Here is a 23,257-nt window from a genome sequence, read left to right as displayed (position 1 = left end):
ACTAACCTTCAGAAAACAAAGATACTATTAAAAGATCAGGATTCAAGTGTGGTTCAACCAATAAAGGTGTCCATTCATACAGCAGTAGATTGGATATTACAGTCCAGAACTCACCTAATGGACTAGTGTAATGTGTGACGTGTGTCTGAATGTGGGCTACAATCACACTGTGAGCTGACTGAGATCAGTACTCCACAAACAGTGGTGCACAAATGGAAGAGCGCTTCCAGGTCTATCTAAAGATAAATTTGCCCAGAGTACCATCAGGCTACCAAATGATAGCATGTCCATTGCAGCTTTTTAGGCACCCAGTGTACTGTATGTTTAGCTTAGAAAACAACTTCCTTCTGAAGCTCTAGCTCATTCATTGGCTTTGTGAAGGAGAATCAAGAGCTTTGCAAGTGTGCATTTTAGACACCAAAAGTACAATATGTGAGTCTAGTTTGTTATACTGTAGCAGACAGTCAAAGACATTGTTTTTATTCCAAATCTGGAGAGGGAAGTAAGTGGCATAAGATAACAAAATGATCATTTGCATGTATGAGATCAAGAGGACAAGTAAAAATAAAAAACAATCAGATTCTTTAGATTAAGAAATAATTAGTCAGGGATGAACCATGCAAACAAAGGATGGCAGTAGTTTAAAATGTAGTACATTTTCGTCTTTGAGCAGCTTCCTGTGTTAGTTGAACACACCTTGTTTTTTAAGAGGTCTGTGTTCAGATTCCAAGCAATTATAAATAGCAGTAGTTAGCATTGCAAACCTTTTGATGTTCATAAATTGGGAAGAAACAGATACCAATATCTGTTTCACAGAAAGGATAAAATATAATAAAATATTGCCTTTTAAAACATATGCATAAATATAAAAACACACACAAACAACACTGAATAACAAAGCAGAAGACACTTGGAAATATGGAAGTGCAATTACATATACATACAGTATAATAGCAAGAGAGGGCTGTGTGGTAATAAAACAAGCTACCCAGCCATGCAGTTGAAACCAATAATTTGGCTTCTTAAAGAGTCAGCTGGATGAGATCCTTGGATCAATAAACTGCTTACCAAATGAACTAGATGGGCTAAATGGTCTCCTCTCATTTTTAACCTTTCTTAAGTTCTTATGGCGGTCAAGTTGCTATTAAACTAATCTTAAAACGTTTTTAAATTGTGAAAGCCTTAGAAAGAACATTTACAATAATTTGCAAAGGATTAAATCCCTGTATTTCTCAAGCCATTAGTTTAAATAATATCCTAAGCTTTTTAAATAAAAAGAATGACATATTGTTATTCAATTTTAATACCTGTACTAGAAGCAGTTTAATCACCCGAACATAAGAACATTGACAAAGGTTTGGAAATCAACTGTCTACTGAACTGAAATAAATACTATAGGACTATAACTATAAAAAGTTGTCTTAGAATTTGCTAACAAAAACTCATTGATGGCTATAAAAGTGGAAACAGTTAATGAATTAAGTCTTACTAACAAAATAATAGATTCAATTGAATGATGAACACCTTACGAAGAGCTCATGGAGTCATGGAGAAGCAGATATAGCTGTACAGTTCGTAATACACCAGAATTCGGCACATTTTGTCCTCGAGTCCTGGCTTCCTGAAGGCTTTTGAGTAACCTCTCAATCAGCACTCCATCAAGCCGATTAAAAACAGCTGATTTGACTTCTTATCATTTTAATAATTTCAGATGTATTTTTGTACCGTTATTCTGAATCAGGGCACTTTTCTTTTCACATGAAGTGACAATTTCATTTTGACTGTCACATAATTATGGTTGATGTGTAAAACCAGCATGATCAAATACCAGCACAACTGAATGTAGAGTGGGATTTAATAATATTAAAAATAAAAGACATCCCTATTACCTCAGGCCCATTTGCCACACTGGTACAGAGCAACTCAGAGCATTCTATGCAAAACATAAGTTTTACCAAGACAGTGGAAGTTGAAATAAATGTGTGGCCTTTAAACCATTCCCTGGCACCCCAGTTCCCTGGGCAATAAATGGCAGTGAATCTCAATGGGCCTTTTCATAGATGTTGTCATGATTTCAGCACATGCATGAACTTTTCTTCATCGCTTTATCTATTTAATATCCCCTTTAAATCTGCCCCCTCTTTATTGCATTTCTTAAATGCCATGATGGTATCCTGAAAAATGGTCCTAAAATGCCAGAAATATCCCTTTCATTCTTCTAAACTTTTTAATTGTGTTTTGTATTATTTTAGGTGTTTCAGCTTTTTTTTCTACATGTACAGTAATTGTTACTGACTGCATAATAAAATGGTAAGGGAACGTATATTTAATTTTAAAACATAAAGAAGTATTCTAGAGCTATCCCCCAAAAGAAACTGAGGTTATAAGTGTGCTGTGGTGCAAGATCCACAGCACCAAAAAAATAATTTTGTCTTAGAATTTGCTTACAGCCAGATGAAAGATTAGCTTAATCACTGAAAGCCTCTTTCAGTGTAGTTGTAGTTGATTTTTTTAGCACTCCCTAAGGTCTCTTGTACTTTTGTTATAAAAAATGTCTAAAGAACAGAATTTCACACATTTGTCACACATTCCCCCTTATATTATCTTGCTGTTAGCAGCACGATGCTTTAGGGAACAAGCAAAGGCAACAGACCATAGTTTCAGAAAAGGGGCAGGCTCATCAAAGAAACATAAGCAAAAACAGTTACAGGTTTAAAATAATTGTACACATTTCCCTTAAGATCTACTGATTAAAAGTATGATACAGTACAATAATTGGAATTTAATAGGAGAAGAAAACAGATTTTGTATTCAAAGATTCATATGAATATGATGAAAAATACATTATGGAGAAACAAAACAGATAAAAATTAGTATATCTACAAACTATTTTGCCTAGGAGTTCTGGCTAATCTGTTGCTAAGTGCAACTGTATAGATTATATGTTTTTAAACATGTGAGAATGTACAGAATGTAAGAATATGACTGTGTACCTTTAAAATACAATAATTGCATATCTGTTGCACAGACCTACAGGTAGTACTGTCTTGGGAAAAATAGTTCCACGCTGAAGGGCCTTGCAAAGTGGAGAATAGCAGCATTATAAATATTTGAGGTAGAAGGACTCTAAAAGACAAAATAAATAGTGTGGTTTTGCTCAAGGCTGTGATAATCACATTAGGTATTATTAAAGTGCATCGAAGTGAAAAGAAGAAAAATTAGGTAAAGTTACTGAGTGTGCTTTCAGTGTCTTGTGTGAATGATGCACTTCACATTTTAGTAGGTAAACTTAACAAGAGTGAATTCTTTATCCACAAGGGGCCTTTTGTGACAACTTGGGAAACACAAGGTACAGTACCACCACTGCCAGTAATTATTTCTAAGTGCAGGGTAAGAGCTACATGAAAAGTAAATGTATCAAGTTATATGGTGTTGCACTAAGAAATCAAATTTATATTACACTTAAGCTTGTGGGTGTGACATTATTATTTTATTTTTTGTTTTCTGAATTTATAATGTAACAGAAAAAACACCTTGAATCTGTTTCAAATTAATTTTGAATTCCATTTACCTACATAGGACATAGACCCTTGTTGAAGTCAAACAATTGGAATGGTGCCAGAAGCATTTTGTTTCTCAATATGTAGGAGTTTATTAATACTTGACAAATTCAATTTTGTTTATGTTTTGTATGTGTTGTAGAAGTATTTATTTCCATTAAAGTCAGCAGGTTTACAATGATTAACCTTCTATTTCATTACAGACAGGGTGTGTCTGTCTTGTGATATTAGTGTAAAACTGCAAAAGCAACTAAGCTCTTAGCTCTGGCATTTATGTAGTCAGTATTGCTTTTTACACCACAGAAAAACATTACCAGACAGGACTCCATAAACATTTGGCTACATCTATCAGTTGAGTTCTGATTTATAGTGGTTCCTGACCACACATTTCTCAGCGATTAAGTTAGAGCTATAAGTACTGCCATGCCACACTACAGGGTGCTGATCTTTTGTTGCCATAACTGTTTTTATGTACTATTGTGTCAACTCATTTGTTCTAAAGGCTGTTCTGCCAACTATAAGATGCTATTTTTTTCATTATGTAAACTTTCGTAATGAAAGGAGGGGGCGTTGGCTCTGTGGCTCAGGATCTATGCCTGTGGCTGGAAGGTTGTCAGTTCGTATCCCACAGCCGGGAGAGGAATCCTACTCCGTTGGGCCCCTGAGTAAGGCCCTGAACCCCAACTGCTCCAGGGGTGCCGTATAAATGGCTTACCCTGCGCTCTGACCCCAAGCTTCTCTCTCCCTGTTTGTGTGCCAGTGTGTCTTATGGAGAGCAAGCTTGGGTATGCAACAGACAAATTCCCAATGCAAGAAATTGTATATGGCTAGTAAAGTGATCTTTCTACGTTTTCTTGAAAGATGATTCTGTTTTAAACAAATCATTAGTAGTCAATTTGAAAAATTAACTGAACCTAGATTAAAGACTTTGCTATCCATGCTTAATAAATATGTAGGCGTACAAAAATCATTCCATGATATCGGAGCCTTAAAGCACAATTCCTTACATAGTAATGCCTAGTGGCAATTATAAATTAGTTAGTTGTGGTTTTATGGTCTAGAGCTGCTTCTTTCATTAGTATTTTGCACAAAAGCTTGGGATACTATGGAAAATTAGTAAGTACATTAGTTAGTACAATTCTAATACTGCATTTAGCCACAAATAGAAAATCTGATGTCCTTATCTGTGTCAGTTGGTGGAAATAAAAATGTTTTTTTTCACGTATCAATATTTCATCAGAATGTATATTCTTGAGATTTTTGTTCTATTTCTTCAGCGCTTTATTGTTTTGAGTTGAACTGCCAGCTGCACAAGTCCATGGAATTAGGTTTCCATAAAATGCTTCAAGGATTGTTTTCTCAATTCAAATAACAGAGGTTTATTTACAGTCCCTTTCTTGCAAATTTCCCAGTGAGCAGGACAATCCAAATAATACAAGTAAAAAGTTTTTAAATATCAGATGTCAGATGAACATTTCAATTTTTGTGATGAAAAAGTAAAGTGTGAAATACCAGCAAATAAATGATAAAGTGAATATTTACTCAGAACACAAGGGCTTTTTTAAATGTTTAGCAAGTGAGTGATGTTTGTTTTAAATTTATTTCTCAGTGTAATCACCATTCATTGCAATGAAATCAGTTCAATCACTTTCCTGATAAAATAACGTTTTTGACTCTTGCTTAATATACACAAGTATGAATTTACACAGGTACTGCAGGTATCATTATCTTGAAGCTATGTAGCATACAGCACAAACATCACAACAAAGAAGGACTACATAGCTAATGGTGGCCTGTGCTTGCCCTTGTGACCTGGTCGCTTCTCAGCTGTAGGCCAGATTAATACATCATCATAACATAAACCAATGATTGTAGTTTTATGTATGTAAGTATGAGTATAAGTATAAGTATGTAATCAATTAGCAGTACTCCTTAAGATCCCACAAAGATGCTGACCATCATTGTGCCTACTAAGTTCATAGTGTGGAGTTTATTTAGGAACAGGGAAATTTTAATACCCATACATGTAGAGTAGAATTATTGGGCTATCAGCTGTGCTTAACTACACAGCTGTAAACCTGGTTAGGTGACCTTAAATGTTAAGCAAAACTTGTTCAAGGCATTTTAAGCCATCTTAAAAATCTAAATTCTAAGAAGCATCAACCTTCTCTACAAACCAATGCCTCCCATCCCTGCTCCTACAGTGCATAAATTTGGGACTGCACCTTTAAGATGCAATGTTTCATCCCTTTTTTAAGGGTGGATTATTTGCTCATCAAAAAGATTCAGTTTGATACAAATGCCTGTATGTGAGAGAGGCCTGAGTTCTAAGAAAAACCTAAGGCCTTGCATTTCGAATTTTAGTCCTCACCATCAGAGTAAAGTACTACTTATTTTTTAACAAATAAGAGTTTTATAGCTCACCTCATCTCAATCCTCATTTGGATTTTTTAAGGATTGAGTCCTGCAAGGATAAATTCTGTTTTTCATTTTTAAATTGCATTTGCTACTATGATAAGGACAAGACTATTTACGTACTTATTTACAAACAGAGTTAGAAAGGAGGAGGAACTTTTGGCACAAGAAAAACAATTTCTCAAAGATGGAATAGCCTGAAATATATTTGTATATACAGTAGGAAGTTGTTTAATGCCTTTGCTTATGTTCTTAGCAATTTGATCCCATGTTGTCTTTTTTTAAATGTGAGAAAATGGTAGTACAACAATGTTTTTTGGTTTTCATATTTAATCTAAGTTCCTCTTTAGATAATATGTATATGAATAATAAATGTATACTGTATATGAAACCACATTCTAATAAAAAATACTGTCTACTATTTTTAACTTTTCAAAAATGCTCAAAATATTGTCAGCAGTTAGCAAAAAGCTGATCAGAGTTAAATTGCATGAGAGGAATCTTTATCTTGTAATTTGACCCAGAAACCAGTTATATTGATGTCCCTTTATCTTTCCTTGTCTTTCATTGAAATATGCTCTGCTGTATAATAAAAAATGAACCTTCTCGGCAAATAAGCCAATCACTAAGCTACAGTACACGTGTAGTTTTCAATTTAGTTCTTGACACTAAATACCTTAACTGAGAAACTACATTTCTTACTGTCCCACACACTCAAGAAATGTTTTGTTGAAAGGTATTGATGACATCTTGTATTTCCAGCAACCTTATTTAATGGAGTTTTTAATGAAAGTTCGGGAGGAATGAAAGCAGCCGAGCTCATTCGACACAGCTGCTGCGATTCTCACTAATCCTGACGTAAGCAATCTGTCTCCATATATATCAAACGTCACCCTCTCCTCTTCCTCATTCATTTTCTGCATAGTTCGTTTTCGCCTAGCTCGAATCCGTGCTCCCTTCTCATGGATCTACAAATTCGCTGCTCCGATGAAGACCTTTTGTGCAGCACAGGAGACTCTCCTACCCCTCTCGTTCAGTCTTCCCCCAACTGCTCCCCTCACCTCCGTTTCATCGCCTCCTTCACCCGCCGTGCCACATCAGTGCCGCTCATCTCCTAGCCAGTCCTCACAAGATCCAACTCCTCGCCGAAAACTGCGTTCCGCTGTCGTAGTCTCTCTCTCATCACAAACCCAGTCTTCCCATTCCTCCACGGCAAAGTCTCCAAATAACCCCCGCTTCTCTCGAGGATGTCCCAGCCGGCGCGCTTCACGCACATCAGCTCCCCCCTTCTCCTGGATCATCTCTCATGATTTCCAACTGGACCGTAGCAAGCCTCCGGTGGATACTTTGAAAAAATGGCATCCGTTTTAAAAGAAACGCTTCCAAAAAAGCTCTGTTTTCCCTGTACTTAACAGCAGTCTACACAAAGGAAACATCAGCTACACAGCTTCCCCCGGTGTCCTCCGATGACATCACCCGCGCCACCGCCACTCATCCCAACGTGAGGACCCCGAGGCTGTCCGCGCCTCTGCCTGTCGCGTCTTCTGTCTTGTCTTGTCCTGATATATCCGTGTCTGTGTCTCTTCCCCAACCAATCCATTCCTCAGCTGAACAACTGCACCTAGCCTCTTCCACCCAGCCTCCTTCCCTAAACTCCTTGCTGCCGAGTCTAAGGCCCCAGGCTCACGGCCCTCCCTAACCCCCTTCTCTGCTTAATCTAATTTTTGCACTCTCCTCAGTCTCTATCTCCGGCGTCCAACACGGCTCAAGCTTTGACCCTGCTGCTTTCTCCACGGCCAAAGGCCATCCAGTAAACAACCCCCAGCTCAGCCAGCAGGCGGCTCTTACCCTCCCCCACCCCCTGGCGTCCAAGACGACTCGGCAGCCTCCTCAGTCCTTCACGCAGCCTTCACCCCTGCTTCAATTCCTCCTCAACAGTCTTTGGCTTCCATATCCCAAGCCACCGAGCTTCAGGCCCCAGATCCGTCTAACCCCTCCTACCACAATCTGCTTTCCGCTCTTCTTCCCTCCTCATCTTCTCCCATCGCAGGTGTCCAACACGACATCAGTCATCCCATGTATTTTGCCCAAATACAGTCCGCAAGCTCAACCTTGACTCTGCCCCTTCTCCCCCTCAGCATCAATTCTCCCTCCAGGTCTTCTTCAAACCTTCCTGGTCCAGAGAGGTTCACGGTCGCCCCATCGTGATGATCAGAGGCCAACAAATTTGCAACAACTTCAATTCCTCGACATGTACCTCTTCCCTTTGTCGCTTCCTTCACATTTGCAGCTTCTGTGGCAAAGCTCACGCTTGCTCTGCTTGCCCCCCACCGGCCCTTCCACACTCGCTCCATTTTCAGTGTTGACAAATGACTACTGGCTTTTCTGTCTTCCCCAATCGATATCCCCGCTCTTGCTTTCAAACTGCTCCATCACCCCGACCCCTCTTCCACCTACACCTTACTCGACGGCCTTTCCTTCGATTCTCACCAGGCCTGTGCACACTTCCTTCTTCCCCCGTCTTTTGCAAAAATTTGCAATCTGCCACCGCCGATCCCCAGTCCATTGATTCCTTGTTAGTATCTGAAGTCGAGAACAGTTTCATGATCGGCCCACTTGACTCTCCCCCATTCCCTGCATATCATATCAATCTCATCGGTATAGCAGTCCAGAAGTATTCCGGTAAAAAACGCCTTATAATCGACTTGTCAGCCCCCCATAACTCCCGTCAAGTCTCAATAGCCTTGTTCCCAGTTCAGACTTCTCCCTCCACTATGCCACAATCGACCATGCCATTTCTCTCATCAAAATCGCAGGTCTGGGCGCCTGGCTCGCTAAGGCTGACATCTCCAGTGCCTTTAAAGTTATGCCTCTTGACCCAGACTTCTGGCACCTCTTCGGAGTTCATTGGCAGAACAAGTTCTTCTCGCAGTCTGCCTTACTTTCGGATGTAGGAGTAGCCCAAAAAAATTTTGATACCTTACCCGAAGCTCTCCGCTGGATCCTCTTGAATAACTATAGGCTTCCTTTTCTCGTCCACCTTCTCAACGATTTCCTTACTATAGATTTTCCTCACGCCCCACCCGCAAGAGCCTCTTCCACACTTATTTCCGTTTTTGGGAAACTAGGGGTACCTCTGGCCACAGACAAAACAACCGGTCCCTCTCATATAATCCAATTCCTCTGGATCACCCTCAATTCCATCAATTTCTCCGCCTCCCTGCCTCGCAACAAGATCGACAGGATCCAGATGTATATCTCTACCTATTCCCCCGCCAAATCTTGCACAAAGAGGGAACTTCTCTCTCCGCTCGGCCACCTCAATTATACCATGCGTATCATTCCTCAAGGACGGTCGTTCATCTCCTACCTTCTCGACCTCGCCTCTTCCGTGTCCTCTCCTTACCACCAAGTAAGCCTGACTGCAAATCTGAGCTCAGGCTTTGGCAGCTTTTCTTGGCCAACTGGAATGGCATATCTCTCTTCTATGATGACCTCCTCTCCGACGCAAAGGATACCCAGCTTTTCACAGACGTAGCCCCCTCAGTTGGTTTCGGAGGCTTTTACAAAGGGCAATGGTTTGCGGCCCCTTGGCCTCCTGAATTCTCTTCAATCCCTCTCGCTGACAGTCTTCGGCCTTGTTCAAAATATTTCCAATTGTCGTTGCCATTTCTCTTTGGGGCCACAATTGGAAACAAAAATCCATCCTTATCCATTCGGACAACTATACAGTAGTCCATATAATGAACAAAGGAAGGTCTTCATCCTGATCTATCATGAAATTTCTCTGCCGCCTTTAATGGATTTCTCTCACACATCAATTCATCCTTGTAGCTTCTCACATTCCAGGTCACCTTAATGAGATAGCTGACTCTCTCGCTTTCAATTTCAGAAATTCAGGAACTTGGCACCAGATGCAAGACCGAACCCACGCACAGTACCTCCCTTTTCGGAACTCACATTCCTCTGAATCATCCTTTCCATCACTACGTCCAGCTGGCCCAGCAAACTATCCTCTTAGGGATTGCCCCTCAAACTCTCAACTCTTACTGGACTTCCAATCCTTCCACCTCTCCGCGAACATAAAATTCCCTTCTTTCGATATTCTCACCGTATCATCCTTCGTTTGCTATTGTAGAAACTCACTCAAGGTACGAGCATCCACCACCAAAGTATACCTGTGCGGCATCAACCTTTTCCATAAACTCCTTTTCGGCACGACCTGTCCTGCTTAAAGGCTTTCAGTGGCTTGAAAAACCACTTCCGAACCAACGCTCACCACTTACCTCGGACATCCTCGAATCCTGCATCTACGTTCTCACTTTACCATTCACCCTGGGTTGACCGCACTCTTGAATCCTTATTCTTGTAAGCCTTGTTTGGCTTCCTAAGATGCTCTGAAATTACCGCTGCTTCCACATCCTTCGATCCTTCTTCTCAACCCTGCTTATCCGACATCTCCATCTTGTCTTCCGATACACTGACCTTCTACCTCAAGAAAAGCAAAACAGACCAACTAGGGTCCGGCACTCTCATCTATTTTTTCAAACTCTGTTCATACATAAGCCCATACGAGCCTCTATCCCATTACGCACATCTTCGCACCTCTGCCGGAGCTTTGCCTACTGACCCTCTGTTCGTAAACGAGTAGGGCCGTATCGTGACCCCCAACTGGTTCCTCTCTCACCTCCACGACATCCTTCCAACCGCCGGATACCCCCCTGAACAATTCTCCGGGCACTCCTTCAGATCAGGGGCCGCGTCCTCTGCCGCTCGCCAAGGCATACCCGAGTATCTCATCAAGCAACTCGGCCGTTGGTCCTCCGAGGCTTATCATGCATACATCAAAACTAACCCCAGTATCCTCAAGCAGGCACTTTCTCTCCTCGGCTGAATTAGTTAAATAATCATTTGGTTTTTGTTTTTGTTTTTTTGAACTGGTATCCTAAAAAAAAACATCTTCTCAGTTGAAGTTACAGCTGCTGACATACATTTCTGCAAGATATCTTTCATTGTATTTCAGCTTCAACACAATCTTGACAAAATAAGATTGATCTGAGCTACAGTACTACAGCCTTTGAGATATTCTAGATGGAGAAGCTAGGTGGAACTGGAAAAATACGTTTTGTCTTTTTGGTGGTAATTGCCAAAAGCCTGATTGCTGGGCATAAATAAGGAATTCTACCAAGCCTTCACAGTAACCAAAGTGACTTATTGCCCAAATTTCACAGCAAGGACAAGAAAGTTGGGTTTTGGAACCCAAAGATGTAACTATGTCCTTTCTTGGAATACAGAGAAAACCCTGCTAAAACTAACACGGTTTTATGAAATCATCTTTCTAATATTTTAAGTGCATTTATATGACCAGTGCAGTAAGACATTTTCATCCAAAAAGGAAGGAAACAGACATGCAGAAAAAACTTTCATTTAAAAATGTAGCAATAAATCTGTTCAGGTGACCACTTTTTGTCTCTGATCATCAAGAAAAACAAGCACCAATAAACATATCTTGAAACAGCAATAAATATTGAACATGTGGAAGAAATAAGGAGATGCTATTGAAATAAGGAGATGCTATTGTCAGATTTGCAGTGGCACTTCAGTACAATATATAATATAAACAGCCACTCTGTAATGATAGGAAAAACAGGATATATAATGAAATGCCTGTCAAAATATTAATTTGTCTTATTGATAACATGGGACAAATTACTAAAGCAAGGTCTCTTCACCAGAGATAGTTTCTCATTCCAAAGACTGTCATTATCATACCATGCACCTATTATTTGCATGTGCAGAGGCTGACAGAATTGCCATGTTGATACAATTAGTACTGTACCTCAATGAATAGTACAGTATATAATCAGTTCACAAAAAGCCACCTTTACTGTGAAGTCATTTTGCTCCCCCAAAATAAGCACTTTTTGAGGGTTCCATGTTTCCGATAACTTGGCACTTATGCCTTTCACACATTATGCTGCAAAGAACAGTGTAGGTATATACAGTAGCAAGTCATTCTAAATTCTCCAATTATTTTCACTGGTGTCTCTTCCAGATTAGTTATTTTAAAGACTGCTTCCCGGGATGTAAAAGACAACCTGTCATGTGCACACATAGGATTAGTCACAATATTGATAACAGAGGATCTAGATAAAGAAATAAAGGTAATTTCATACTAGTGAATAAGCCATGACATTTAATAATGTAGATAAATACTCTTGCTGTTTTCAATGGACAAGTGATGGACTGTTTCTTATGCATTAAGCTATCAGTGACAGCACATGTGAAACTACAGAAATTTAGCAGAATTTAATGAGCTTCATTATTGATACATTTATGAATTGTATTCCAATGCGTTTGGTGCCCCACCATTAATTTTAACAATAAGTGCCGTGTAACAATAAATAATATTTCCTGGAATTATGCATATTCAGTCTTAAATGCAATTGTGCTTCAATTTGTGTGACATTTTATATTGCCATGCAATATCAAAATCTTGATAACTTTTTGGGTTTCTATTTTAAACTCAGTTACCTTCAAATATTGCTTTTATACTGTCACACCAGATCATGTTCTTTTTTCAGATTATTGGTCATTGCATTTTGAATGTGTAAAACATTCAATATTTGAGCATGTGCCAAATTTAAGTATCCAGGAATTATAGACCGATATTCTATTCTGTTGTAGTTTCATAAAGAGCAGTGGAACTAAACAGTTCCACCATCAGATTGTGGGGATTAGCAGTTTCCATGTTTTACATTAATAAGTGATAGACACCTGTAAGTGCAGAGAAAAAATATTCGGATGGCTGAAAATGTCATTATGACAGTAATCAATCTAGTTGTTTCATAGATCTCTAAACTAAACCACAGTGTCTTAATATATGTAGAAATATGAGGAAAATTAAAAAATACAACTAAGTATTTAAATCCTGTTAAAATTTGTGTTGGCCAAAATGAGTTTTGTTAACACCAGTCAACTCTTTAAAATGCATGTAAAACCCAATCAAAATGATGGTGTCAAACATTAACAGTATATTTCTTAATAACATACACAAATTTGATAATCATTGTTATGTTTTTACTTACTTGAATCTGAGGGTTTTGCTTGTTGACTGTAATAGACAGAGGTGGACTTGAATCATATTGCAGATTTTTGCAATTCCAGGACAAAACTGCATGCCCTACTTTAATGGAATTCTAGGGGGAAAGTATTTACCTTCACCCTTTTTCAATGCCACCATGCCATGGAAGTGAAGCACTAGTTCATTGCATTATAACACTGAATTGAATATCTCCAGTGGCCAGAACAGACTAGCTATTTAAATCCAATTAAACCCTCCTGGGAAGTCTGGAATATCCCAAAACTGATAGATTGGACAGTTCAGAAAACTTAATTTAACTGGAAACCCTTCTGCAACATATACCAGAAGTTTATACTAGATATCCAGCTTTTTTTCTACAAGTACCAATAAGAGAGTCCAGGCTGGAACTACTGCTAAAATTTAGACTCTACACTAATGATATATTTTGTCCACTGCAAATTTATTTCATTATTTCAATAATGCATATGGTAAGCATATAAAGATGATCCAAAGCACTGTCATTGTTAAGTTTATCCTATTTCATTCTTATATAAAAAGAACATACTATCACTTTTTTGTTGTTATTATTATGGTGAGAATAGAAAACAGCAGACAGACCTTAAGAAAATTTTCAGATTTAATACAAAACCATGTTTTAACTTTCAATTTTTCAAAGCATTATTAATGTACTGTATAACAAAAAGTCAAACATATTTCTGAAATTCTGTGCTCTATGCTAAATATCTGTATGATATTTAAATACTTAATTTCAAATTCACAACGCCATAACTGTACCATTATCATTTTACACTATACATACAGTAATATACTCCTATATATCAGAAATCGTTTACAATAATATCTTATGTTGAAGTACTTTAAATATTGTAAAAACACTCTTACTTTTCACCTTCACACATCAAAATTCACCTACAGCATACCATGACATATTTTAAAGAGTATCAAGTTCCTTTTTTAACGTATGCTGTTTTGTTCATAATATTACCTTCATTAGATCCCAACCCAAAAAAAACCTAACTAGAATTGTTGCCTAAAAAAAACATTGTATTACTAATATTATAGAGTATCAGTAAATAACTAACAATGTTGTTTGTTCAACTAATGCATTTTTACTGACAATCAGAAAATAAGTGATTTTTAATAAATATTGCTATATATTTTTAGTGCCCAGCAGCTAATGATGTTGCTATTACAGATAAAATCCTATTATCTTTTTTAAAAGAAATTATTCATGTTTCAATTTCAGTTCACTTTCATAAATAGTGCACCAATGCATTACTTTGGAAATATTTTTTCATACAACTTTTTTGCACTGTATAATTCTACAGACTTGCCAAAAAGTATTTTGATATTTACAACTCTTGCAAACCCTGGTGCTGAAGGAGTTATTCTATTGTTCTGTTCAAGTTTCCCTTGAGACTGCAGTAAGTAAAGGCTGTTCTTAATTAGGTAAGCTCGACCCAGCCATTAATGCTGCATCCATATAAAAGAATGTGCTTTAAACATTAAACTGCTGTTTGAAACTGTAACAGAATCTTCCTTTTGAAACTTACTGATAAAAATTGGAACTTTCAAACTCAGGATGTGTTTGATGCAATAGGATAAACTAAGAAACCTTCTGTCAGTAATGCCCTACTCCCTTTACAAAATATATTCTTACAGCTGTACTTCATTTTTGTCCTCCTCCATTATTTAAATATAACATAAAATTAAATATAAGGTTAAATTTAACTTCAAAATAACTATGCCATATACATAATAAGCAAGGATTTAAAATCGTCAAATGTTTCAAATGTTTTGTTGTACATTTATAAAAGGAAGAACCATTGCTTCTTAAGGGTAGAAAAATGAAAAGAAATTCATACCTTATACTAAGACCTACTTAATCTTCTCATCAGATAATAGGTTTGTACTGACCCATTTTTAAAGGTGATGTACTTCTTTTGATTCTCCACTTAATTCTCCATTAAGTGAAATGTTACAAGTGAAATCAGACAATATTGAATATTCCAAGGTCTGTAAAAGTTATGGAAAAAATATTTCTGTATTAACAAGAGAAACATTTACAGATGATATATCCATACATTTCTGCATCACCCTATAGCATGGTTTTAAATAGGACATGAATCACCTACTAAACTCTTGTGTGCTTGACAATAACCCGAAATCGTGCTAATCTCTGACACAGCAGGTTTTTGATAGCTCTGTAAAAACTGAACATCATCGCTTCAGGCAAGGTGACAGGGATAATCACCTGCTATAATTCATGTTTAATATCTAAATGTCAGAAAGGAATAGTGTACTGTCCTTGCTCCAAACCCTATTCTTTGCACTCTGCTCTCATCAGCAATAGGTACAGCAGATGATATGAGGACCTGTGACATAGGCCGTCAGAACATCAAAAACATGAAAAGCAAAGCAGAAAAAAATAAAAGTTGAACAATAATGCTTTGCTCACCAGAGCTTTTGTCTTTTTTATGACTACAGATGGAATGCAAACAGTTATGATGTCCCGTTTATTCATGAGTTTCATTATACTCAAGTAATGCCAAGTAGTTCTTGCCGAGTTTTTTTGAAAGCCTTTTCAATTAAACTGACAAAGGAGAAAACAGTCTTATTGCAAGGTTTATTGTATGCTATCAAATCATAAAAGAGTCATGGCTGAGACTGAATGTTATTGTCTTTTAATTACTTTCAGATCAAATACGCATTTAAAGTATTTGTTGGAAGTAGTTTTAAACAGAGTACTCTGGACTGCATCTGTGTTTGAAGTTATTCTCTGATTGTTTGTTTATTAGTGTATCACCTCCTATCCAGAGCTAAGTTACAAACACATTTGTCTTTTACATAGTGAACTGCACCAGCTGAGTCTAATAGTGAGCTGCTTCCAAACTAAACTTTTAGCATCCAAATCAAATCCAGGGAAAACATGCATGTGTTCTTTCCTTATTATCTCTTTTCCTCTCAAGATGTGGATGGGTTGATAATAGTAAAGCCAGTGGACTATGCTTGTCAAACAAACTGCATTGTGCCATAGTGAGCCTTGTAGTGCCACAGGCTCTTCCGGACAATGCATGCTGCAGCCAAAAGTATGGCTTTCTGGCACTTGATACTGAGTTTATTTGGAAGCCTCAGATGTTTGAAGCTCTGATGAGATGCATGTCAGTCAGGATACCCTGTAGCATTTCCTAAGCCAGTGTTTGCCATAGATGCAAACGAAAGAAAAAGTGGAACTAACTGCAAAAAAGGCAGACTGGCCTTTAGCCCAGTTCTCACTTTCACCTTCAAGAGAGACAGCGATAACAAGTTGCATTATTTTTGCATTATTTTTGTTATAGTCCTATTAATACATAATAAACATTTTATTGAAAAGTGAACAAAACTTCAATAACAGGGCATGTGTATTTTTATGCATTTACTGTATTAAATTCAGTACTTTATCTTTAACCTTTAACTATTTGTCCCTAAAGTTGTACCTACTGTACTGTATGTTTTCCCTGGGTGTTTGTGAGTGTGATCCCTGATGGCCTGATGTTCCATTCACAGTATAGCCCTACCTTGAGCCATATGCTTGTGGGGTAGACTCCAGCTTGCAATGACCCTGTATAATGATGAATGGATGGAAAAGCTAGAATCGCTGATTTTATTTTTCACTTATAGTTACATCAAAGCCTATAACAAAATAAAAAGGCAATGGGTTCAATTGTGCTTCTGTGTACTGTAGAATTATTAAACACCTTGGCTATTTCTAATGGTAAAATTAGAAAAAACACATGATCAAGATTTCTTCATGATCACTGTTAACCTGTAAGTGACCTAAGTTTAATGTAAAATTTAACTCAGTTATTTGTATTCTGGTATATCCTAAAGCTTGATTTTCCATGACTTGCAAATGCATCTTAAAAATCCAGTGTGTGATACTTTGCAGCATTAATCTATTTGGACTGTGTTTGTAATGTGTAAGACCTGTATAATGTACAGGAAAGACATACCATTTTAGATTAAATATTGCAGACAAGAATTAAAGATGTATTTGCTAGTTAAATTTTAATTCCACTTGATGTTAATCGGCTAATCACTGTTAAAAGATTTTGAATTTTGTGTAAATAAGTGTATGATAGGCTAACCCATTCATAAACAAAAGAAAACATTTACACATCTTCATGCATTGTTTCAGGTTAAATTAACAAAAATAATGTTAATATTGTTCTGTGATGCACAGTGTTGTAGTTATACCAATATATTTTATGACATTCAACACTGAATACCACTCAACCAATAGAGGCTAGCAAAGAAGCAGAGCATACAGACAGCTTGCTTAGGCCACCTGCTCAGTATCACTGCCAAGTCTTGACGGCTATGCATTTTGTAGAGCCCCAGGTCACATTGGGTGGGTTCTGTCTAGTTCTCCCTTCATCAATCCACCAATAGGACGTTTGTTCCTAAAGCAGCCCAAGACATTGGGATGGGCTAAGGGGTAGGTTGTTCAGAAACAGAAAATTGATGTCTGCCATCCCTAGTCACTTGTGCTAAAAGACTTCCCTTTGAGGTGTGTGTGTGAGGGTTACAACTAAGCAGAGACCTCTCTGGGCAAACAGAAACAGTAATCTACGAGTAATCTAAGAGGTGAACGGGCGGTCCAGGAAAACCATCTTAGTATATCAGTAGTAGGGTTGGATATAACTGAAATAATTCTTTCACTCCTTCCAGAGTATAAGACTGTAAGATCTATCTGCCTACAAAGCATGAGCATTTAGCCAAACCTTTCAGGTATTATTGTACTTCAGAAGGTGTGTCGAAGCATTAGTGTTGTAAATATTAGTTTGTCTTTTAAGTGGCCCTTCAAACTGTGCCCGTGAAGCAAAGAAACCATGGGATCTGCTTGGGCAGTCTTCATCTCTGGCTTTAGGGAATAATGTTATTGGGAAATTTAAATTGATGCAATGGTTAATCTTCCATATTTATTTTATTTTGATCATATTACACTACCCACTTATTTTGAAATGGTGTAAAGTAGGTCATGTTAATGTTGGGAAAAAAAGTGATCATACAGTATGTCCCAGGACTATCAATTGCTTGACTGACATGTACAGTATGATACAGATCGAGATTAGATTTTGCTACTCACACTGAAGAGTAAATCATATAGTTCAGCATTGTGTGCATAAGGAAAGAAAGAAAAAGGTCACATAACTCAGGAGCAGAATAAGTGCCAGTAAATGTTGATTAAACTTTAAAACTCCCAGCAAATTTATGAGTCCTAATATTTTTGTTTTATAGCTTTTTGAATTTGTACAGACTTTTATGGTTTCAGCCATCTAAGGAAAGCACGTATGGCTTTGGCATCAGCCTGTGATTTATGTTTCTTGTTACCTTGACATTTTGGTAACCTCATTCCATCTTGATTGAAATTATAGTCCTCCTCCGTTTTCTGCCTTTTTTTTTCACTGTCCCCGCGGTGGTGCAGGCCTATTGTATTAAAGAAATTAATGAAATGCAAGCTAATTAAGTCTCCCTTTCATTTCTCATTTTACATCATGCATTTCTCTGGAAATGCTAGATATTTCAATTTTAACATAGAAGCAAAATTATTAAGCTTCAACACAATCATTCCGTAAGACCAGGTATTCAATGTAAAATTCGAATACAAATACAAGGTAAATACTTCTAAAATACATGTGACTTTATAGTGTACAGTACATGTAAAATCATGCACATACTGTACTATTACCAACACCAATGTTATTTCAGTAAAATGAGATTTAGGTTTTGCAGTGTGAAAACTATAGAGTCTTCTGGATTCCAACCAAGCTATTAATTTCTTAATTGAATCGTCTTATTTGAATTGTCTTGATTCATTGATATCAGTACCATCTTCTACCACTGATAAAAAATAAAAACAGAAATCTTACAGCTACCTTTGACAAGTCTTGATGACCAATGGCATGTCACGTCACATTAAAATTCTGTAATTCACGTTGGAAACAAAAAGCTGAGTAATTTCTTATAACAAGAAATGATCCAAACATCTGGAACCATGATATTTCAGTGTTCCTAAGCTGGGAGAGCAGAGAGACTGAAACCTGTCAGCTGCAGTTGATTTAGTAAAGGAACTGTGCCAATAAAGGACATTACATCCACATCAATCCTGCATCTGACAGCCACCAGAGGAAATAGAGAGGCTGGTTGCAGTTGATAAATATTTTAAAACTTTACCCATGGGTTGCAAAAGTAGTTGTGTGACAACATCAAGGACTTGGAAGATCCACTGCATAGCTACTGTACGGTAATTCAAAAGTTTAGGCATTAAACTGAATTACTTTGCTCTGTGGGTTTTATTTTGAAACCTGAATGTGAAATATGTAGGCAAACATGTTAATGTATAATACTGTATAAATAATGTGAATGTAAAAAATGATCTAGTTTCTAAAAAAGACAGTAAAATGGATATATCAGAAACCAAATAAAAGTACATGAATAAAATGAGAGTAAGATGACAAATGTGAGGCCATTCAGCTTATTTAAACCATTTGGTAGACCTCTTTTTAAAATTGCACAGCTGTCAAGACTTCCACTATTTGTTTACACTTAGGATGAAACTGTTGTACTTCAAGACGAAATGCTGATATTCTTTCTCTGCTGAGTCTATACTGTATCTGCCCTATACCTAAAACCTGTCAGCTGCAGTTGATTTAGTAAGGGAACTGTGCCATTCTACGTCTGCTCACAGTGTTTTTGTTACACATCTGTTCTTGTACATATATTGAATTAATAGTTCATTGTATTTTAGAGCATATGTTCTAGGTGGACAATAAGTATACTAAATTTCAAACAAAATATACAATCTGATCAGGCAAATCAAATTAGGTTCTAAATAATTCCTTGCATCTCTGTAGCATGTCACCTCAGGATTATTTATGTACTGGCAATTTTTTTTCTGATAACAATAAACCTATTTACTGTATATACAAAAAATCAATGACATTTGAGCCTAAGTAGTTGGGTACACCAACCTGGGTCTGGGTTTGATCTGCTATTCTACAGTTAACACATAGTTTAATATCTGTAAACAGTATCCATTTTCCTAGAACTAGGGTGAAAGCTTTATCTAACTGGCTGCACATTGGTGGTGGTGGAGGGGATCCCATTACCTACAAAGCGCTTTACGTGGAGTGTCCAGAAAAGCACTATACTGTATACAGTAAGTACTGTATAAGGAATTACATTTTCTTCTTCTTTTCTTCTTCTCCTTCTCCTTCTTCTTTTCTTCTTCTTCTTCTTCTTCTTCTTCTTCTTCTTCTTCTTCGTCTTCTTCTTCTTCTTCTTCTTATTCCATACTTAAATGCTGTCATCAGTTGAAAGAAGTTAATGTAAAGAAGGTTGCATGTTTTTGTTTACAAAGGCCTGATGTTCACTTAAGGTTTTCCAAAATGAATAAATATTTCCACAAATTATCAATAAACCTCTTATTCCTGATAATGATTGTGGTCATCAGAAGCCAATCTTGGAAGAATAGAGCACCAGGCAGGACTACACCCTGAACATTATAGCACGTACTGTACGTACTTGTAAAGGTGCAGTGGCCAGGGTCTGAAGGTGACAAGCAGTGTCAGGCAAATAGCAGGTAAACTGCAAGCTGAAGGACTGAAGCAAGCAGACAACAATAAAAGCCACATTCGTCATCAAAGACAAGCTAGGGTTTGAAACCAGGTTAGCCAAAGAATGCGGTTCCAAGGTTTTCCAAAATGATTCCAAAAACAAAACAACAGAAATTCCTAAAACAAAATAGGGGGAGAAAAGAAAAAGCCAACAAAATTCAGAAGCAAAGTACAGGAAGAATCCAAAAACAAAAGTAATTAAAGTGCAGACATGACATGACAAGACATGAAAACAAGAAACAAGTGGAACTGATCTTCTGCTCTCTGAGAGAGGGGGTGACTTCTCTTTCTTCTGTAAAGCGGAAAATGAAGACAGGATCTATGGTTTAAAACAAAAAGTCTTACTTTAGACAATGTCCTAACCTGTCTAAATACTACCTCTACACTTGCAGCTCCAATGATTAATTCACTGCTACAGTTGATAGAGACAGAAATTAATGATAGAGAGGTGTTGGTATAGTAGGACGGCATGGAGTGAAAAAGATGAACGACACCAGATTCCCTCTTTTCCAGCACAGTGCAAACAATAGTACCTGATATACTACATTATCCCTTTCCAATGAGATCTATACAATGTTAGAATTAACAAACGTACAGTATGTGTGGTATGGAATGCTACATAAACCACAGATTGTTAAGAGAAGTGTTCAGCCTTCATTTAATCCTTGTGCAGTGCAGACATCACAAACTTAGCAGAACGTTCTTCAATTTATTAAAATACATTGGTTACTATTCTTTTATTAATTTTTTTGTTGGAAAGCATTTAGAAAATTCAGGATGCATCTGCACAAGGATTTTGAAGGACTCTTGTATATGGAGTGGCAGTGGTTTTGGCTATTTTTGAAAATACAATCATAAATGCTCCATGTGGATGCATTGTAAAAAATGTATTTTGCAAAACACTTTCTGAATATTTTTTTGCAATATTGTATTTTGCAATATTTCTGAAAACAGAATCACAATCCATAGTACAGTAAAAAAAAACACCTAAATGTATACATTTTTATTTTTGAGAGGTTTCAAGGCGAATGGATCCTTTAGACACATTTTTCTGTTGTCATGACAACAGGGGTGGGTTTTATTACAATAACTTTCCCGCATGGCTTAAAAATCACAGGAGATGTCAATGAATGAAGCCTTGTAAAGTTCTTCTCTAAAAATGTGCAAGGATACTATTAGATCTTTAATTTTCACACACTTCAGGAGGTTAATATGTGAAGAGATTCATTAAGCATTATTAGCTAAGAAAATATTTGTTCAGGTTTTAAATTGTGAGGCTTCTTTTAGGTGCATTACTTGACTACAGGCATGTGACAGAGTGCACAGCATTATCGGATAAATTTAAGAAAGTTTTCTGATCAGGATTTCAGGGAAGAAGCTGAAGTCATTATCCTTTCGAGAAGGAGAGGAGACCCTCTGCTATGATCTCCTGCTATGGCTGTACCACAGGGAGGCCAGGCAACCACGGAGCTTCGAGCCTGGTACTTGTGAGCTCTTACTGGATGGGTTTCTGGAAGAGTGTCTGAAAGGGTCTCAGAGAGAGAAGGTTTAGGGAAGGGTTTTGAGAAGGATCTTGGGGAGACTTTGTTTTGTTAGTATTGCTGCCCAGAAAGTTTTAGAGAGGGACTTTGAAGAAGTTTAGTTCGTAGTTCAAAGTGGAGCTTAGGCTTCTTATTGGTTTGTGTGGCTTTAATTTACTTTGCTTGCACTGCAAAATAAGAAAATAAGTTATTATTATTATTATTTTATGAGTCCATTTGTGTGCATTTTAACTAGACCAGCCTATTAAACACTCACTGTTATGGCACACCAGTATTATGTATGTAATGTTATCCATATGCATTAAAACAATTAAAACATAAACTCTATTCAATGTTCACACAAAACATAAATGATAAGACAAATGATAAAATTTATCCCAACACACTGGGTCAATGCACACAGCTGCTTACTGATTTGTGGACTATTTAGTAAGGAACTATCTACAGATCATCTCCAACTCTGAGCCCAATTGCAATGAAAAACTGAAAAAAGGTGGAGACCACCAGAACCTGCACTCGGTATGGCACTGAGGGCTCAGCACTGTTGTTGATCTAATTAGCAAGAACTGCAAGGGGCTCCGTATTGGAATTGAAACATTTTTGTTTGTGTATGCTAATGTATGATGCACTTTGAGGGGCTATATTTGTTGTATTTCGTCTAAGGTTTCATCTTTATGATGTGTTGAACTGTGAGATGAGCAGACAATTTGTTTGTAATGGTCAATCTCACTTCTTTCCAAATGTTCAGTATAGTTTTACTTAGTGGCTTAAAGACCAGGTTATTTTAAATTGAGTGTAACAATCAGGAAAAGACGTCATGGAAGTCAGACGTCTTTATGTGATGCTGTCTTTACCCATCTCTATTTGCAAAAGAATAATTCTTTCTCACTGTGCCATCTTCAGCCAGCACTATTTTCCAAAAGAGATTTATTAGAGTAATTCCTAACCAGTACAGTATATCTGCTCATAAACTGGTTT

At 37.3% G+C, this 23,257-nt stretch overlaps 1 pseudogene; it reads left to right on the top strand.

The window, feature by feature from the left end:
- Positions 1-8,344: 8,344 nt before the first annotated feature.
- LOC102689549 (uncharacterized) lies at positions 8,345-9,945 on the top strand (annotated as a pseudogene).
- Positions 9,946-23,257: the final 13,312 nt, after the last annotated feature.

Source organism: Lepisosteus oculatus, chromosome 17, assembly GCF_040954835.1.
Source record: "Lepisosteus oculatus isolate fLepOcu1 chromosome 17, fLepOcu1.hap2, whole genome shotgun sequence".
Taxonomy (NCBI): Eukaryota; Metazoa; Chordata; class Actinopteri; order Semionotiformes; family Lepisosteidae; genus Lepisosteus; species Lepisosteus oculatus.
This window is presented reverse-complemented; position numbering and strand designations above follow the sequence as displayed.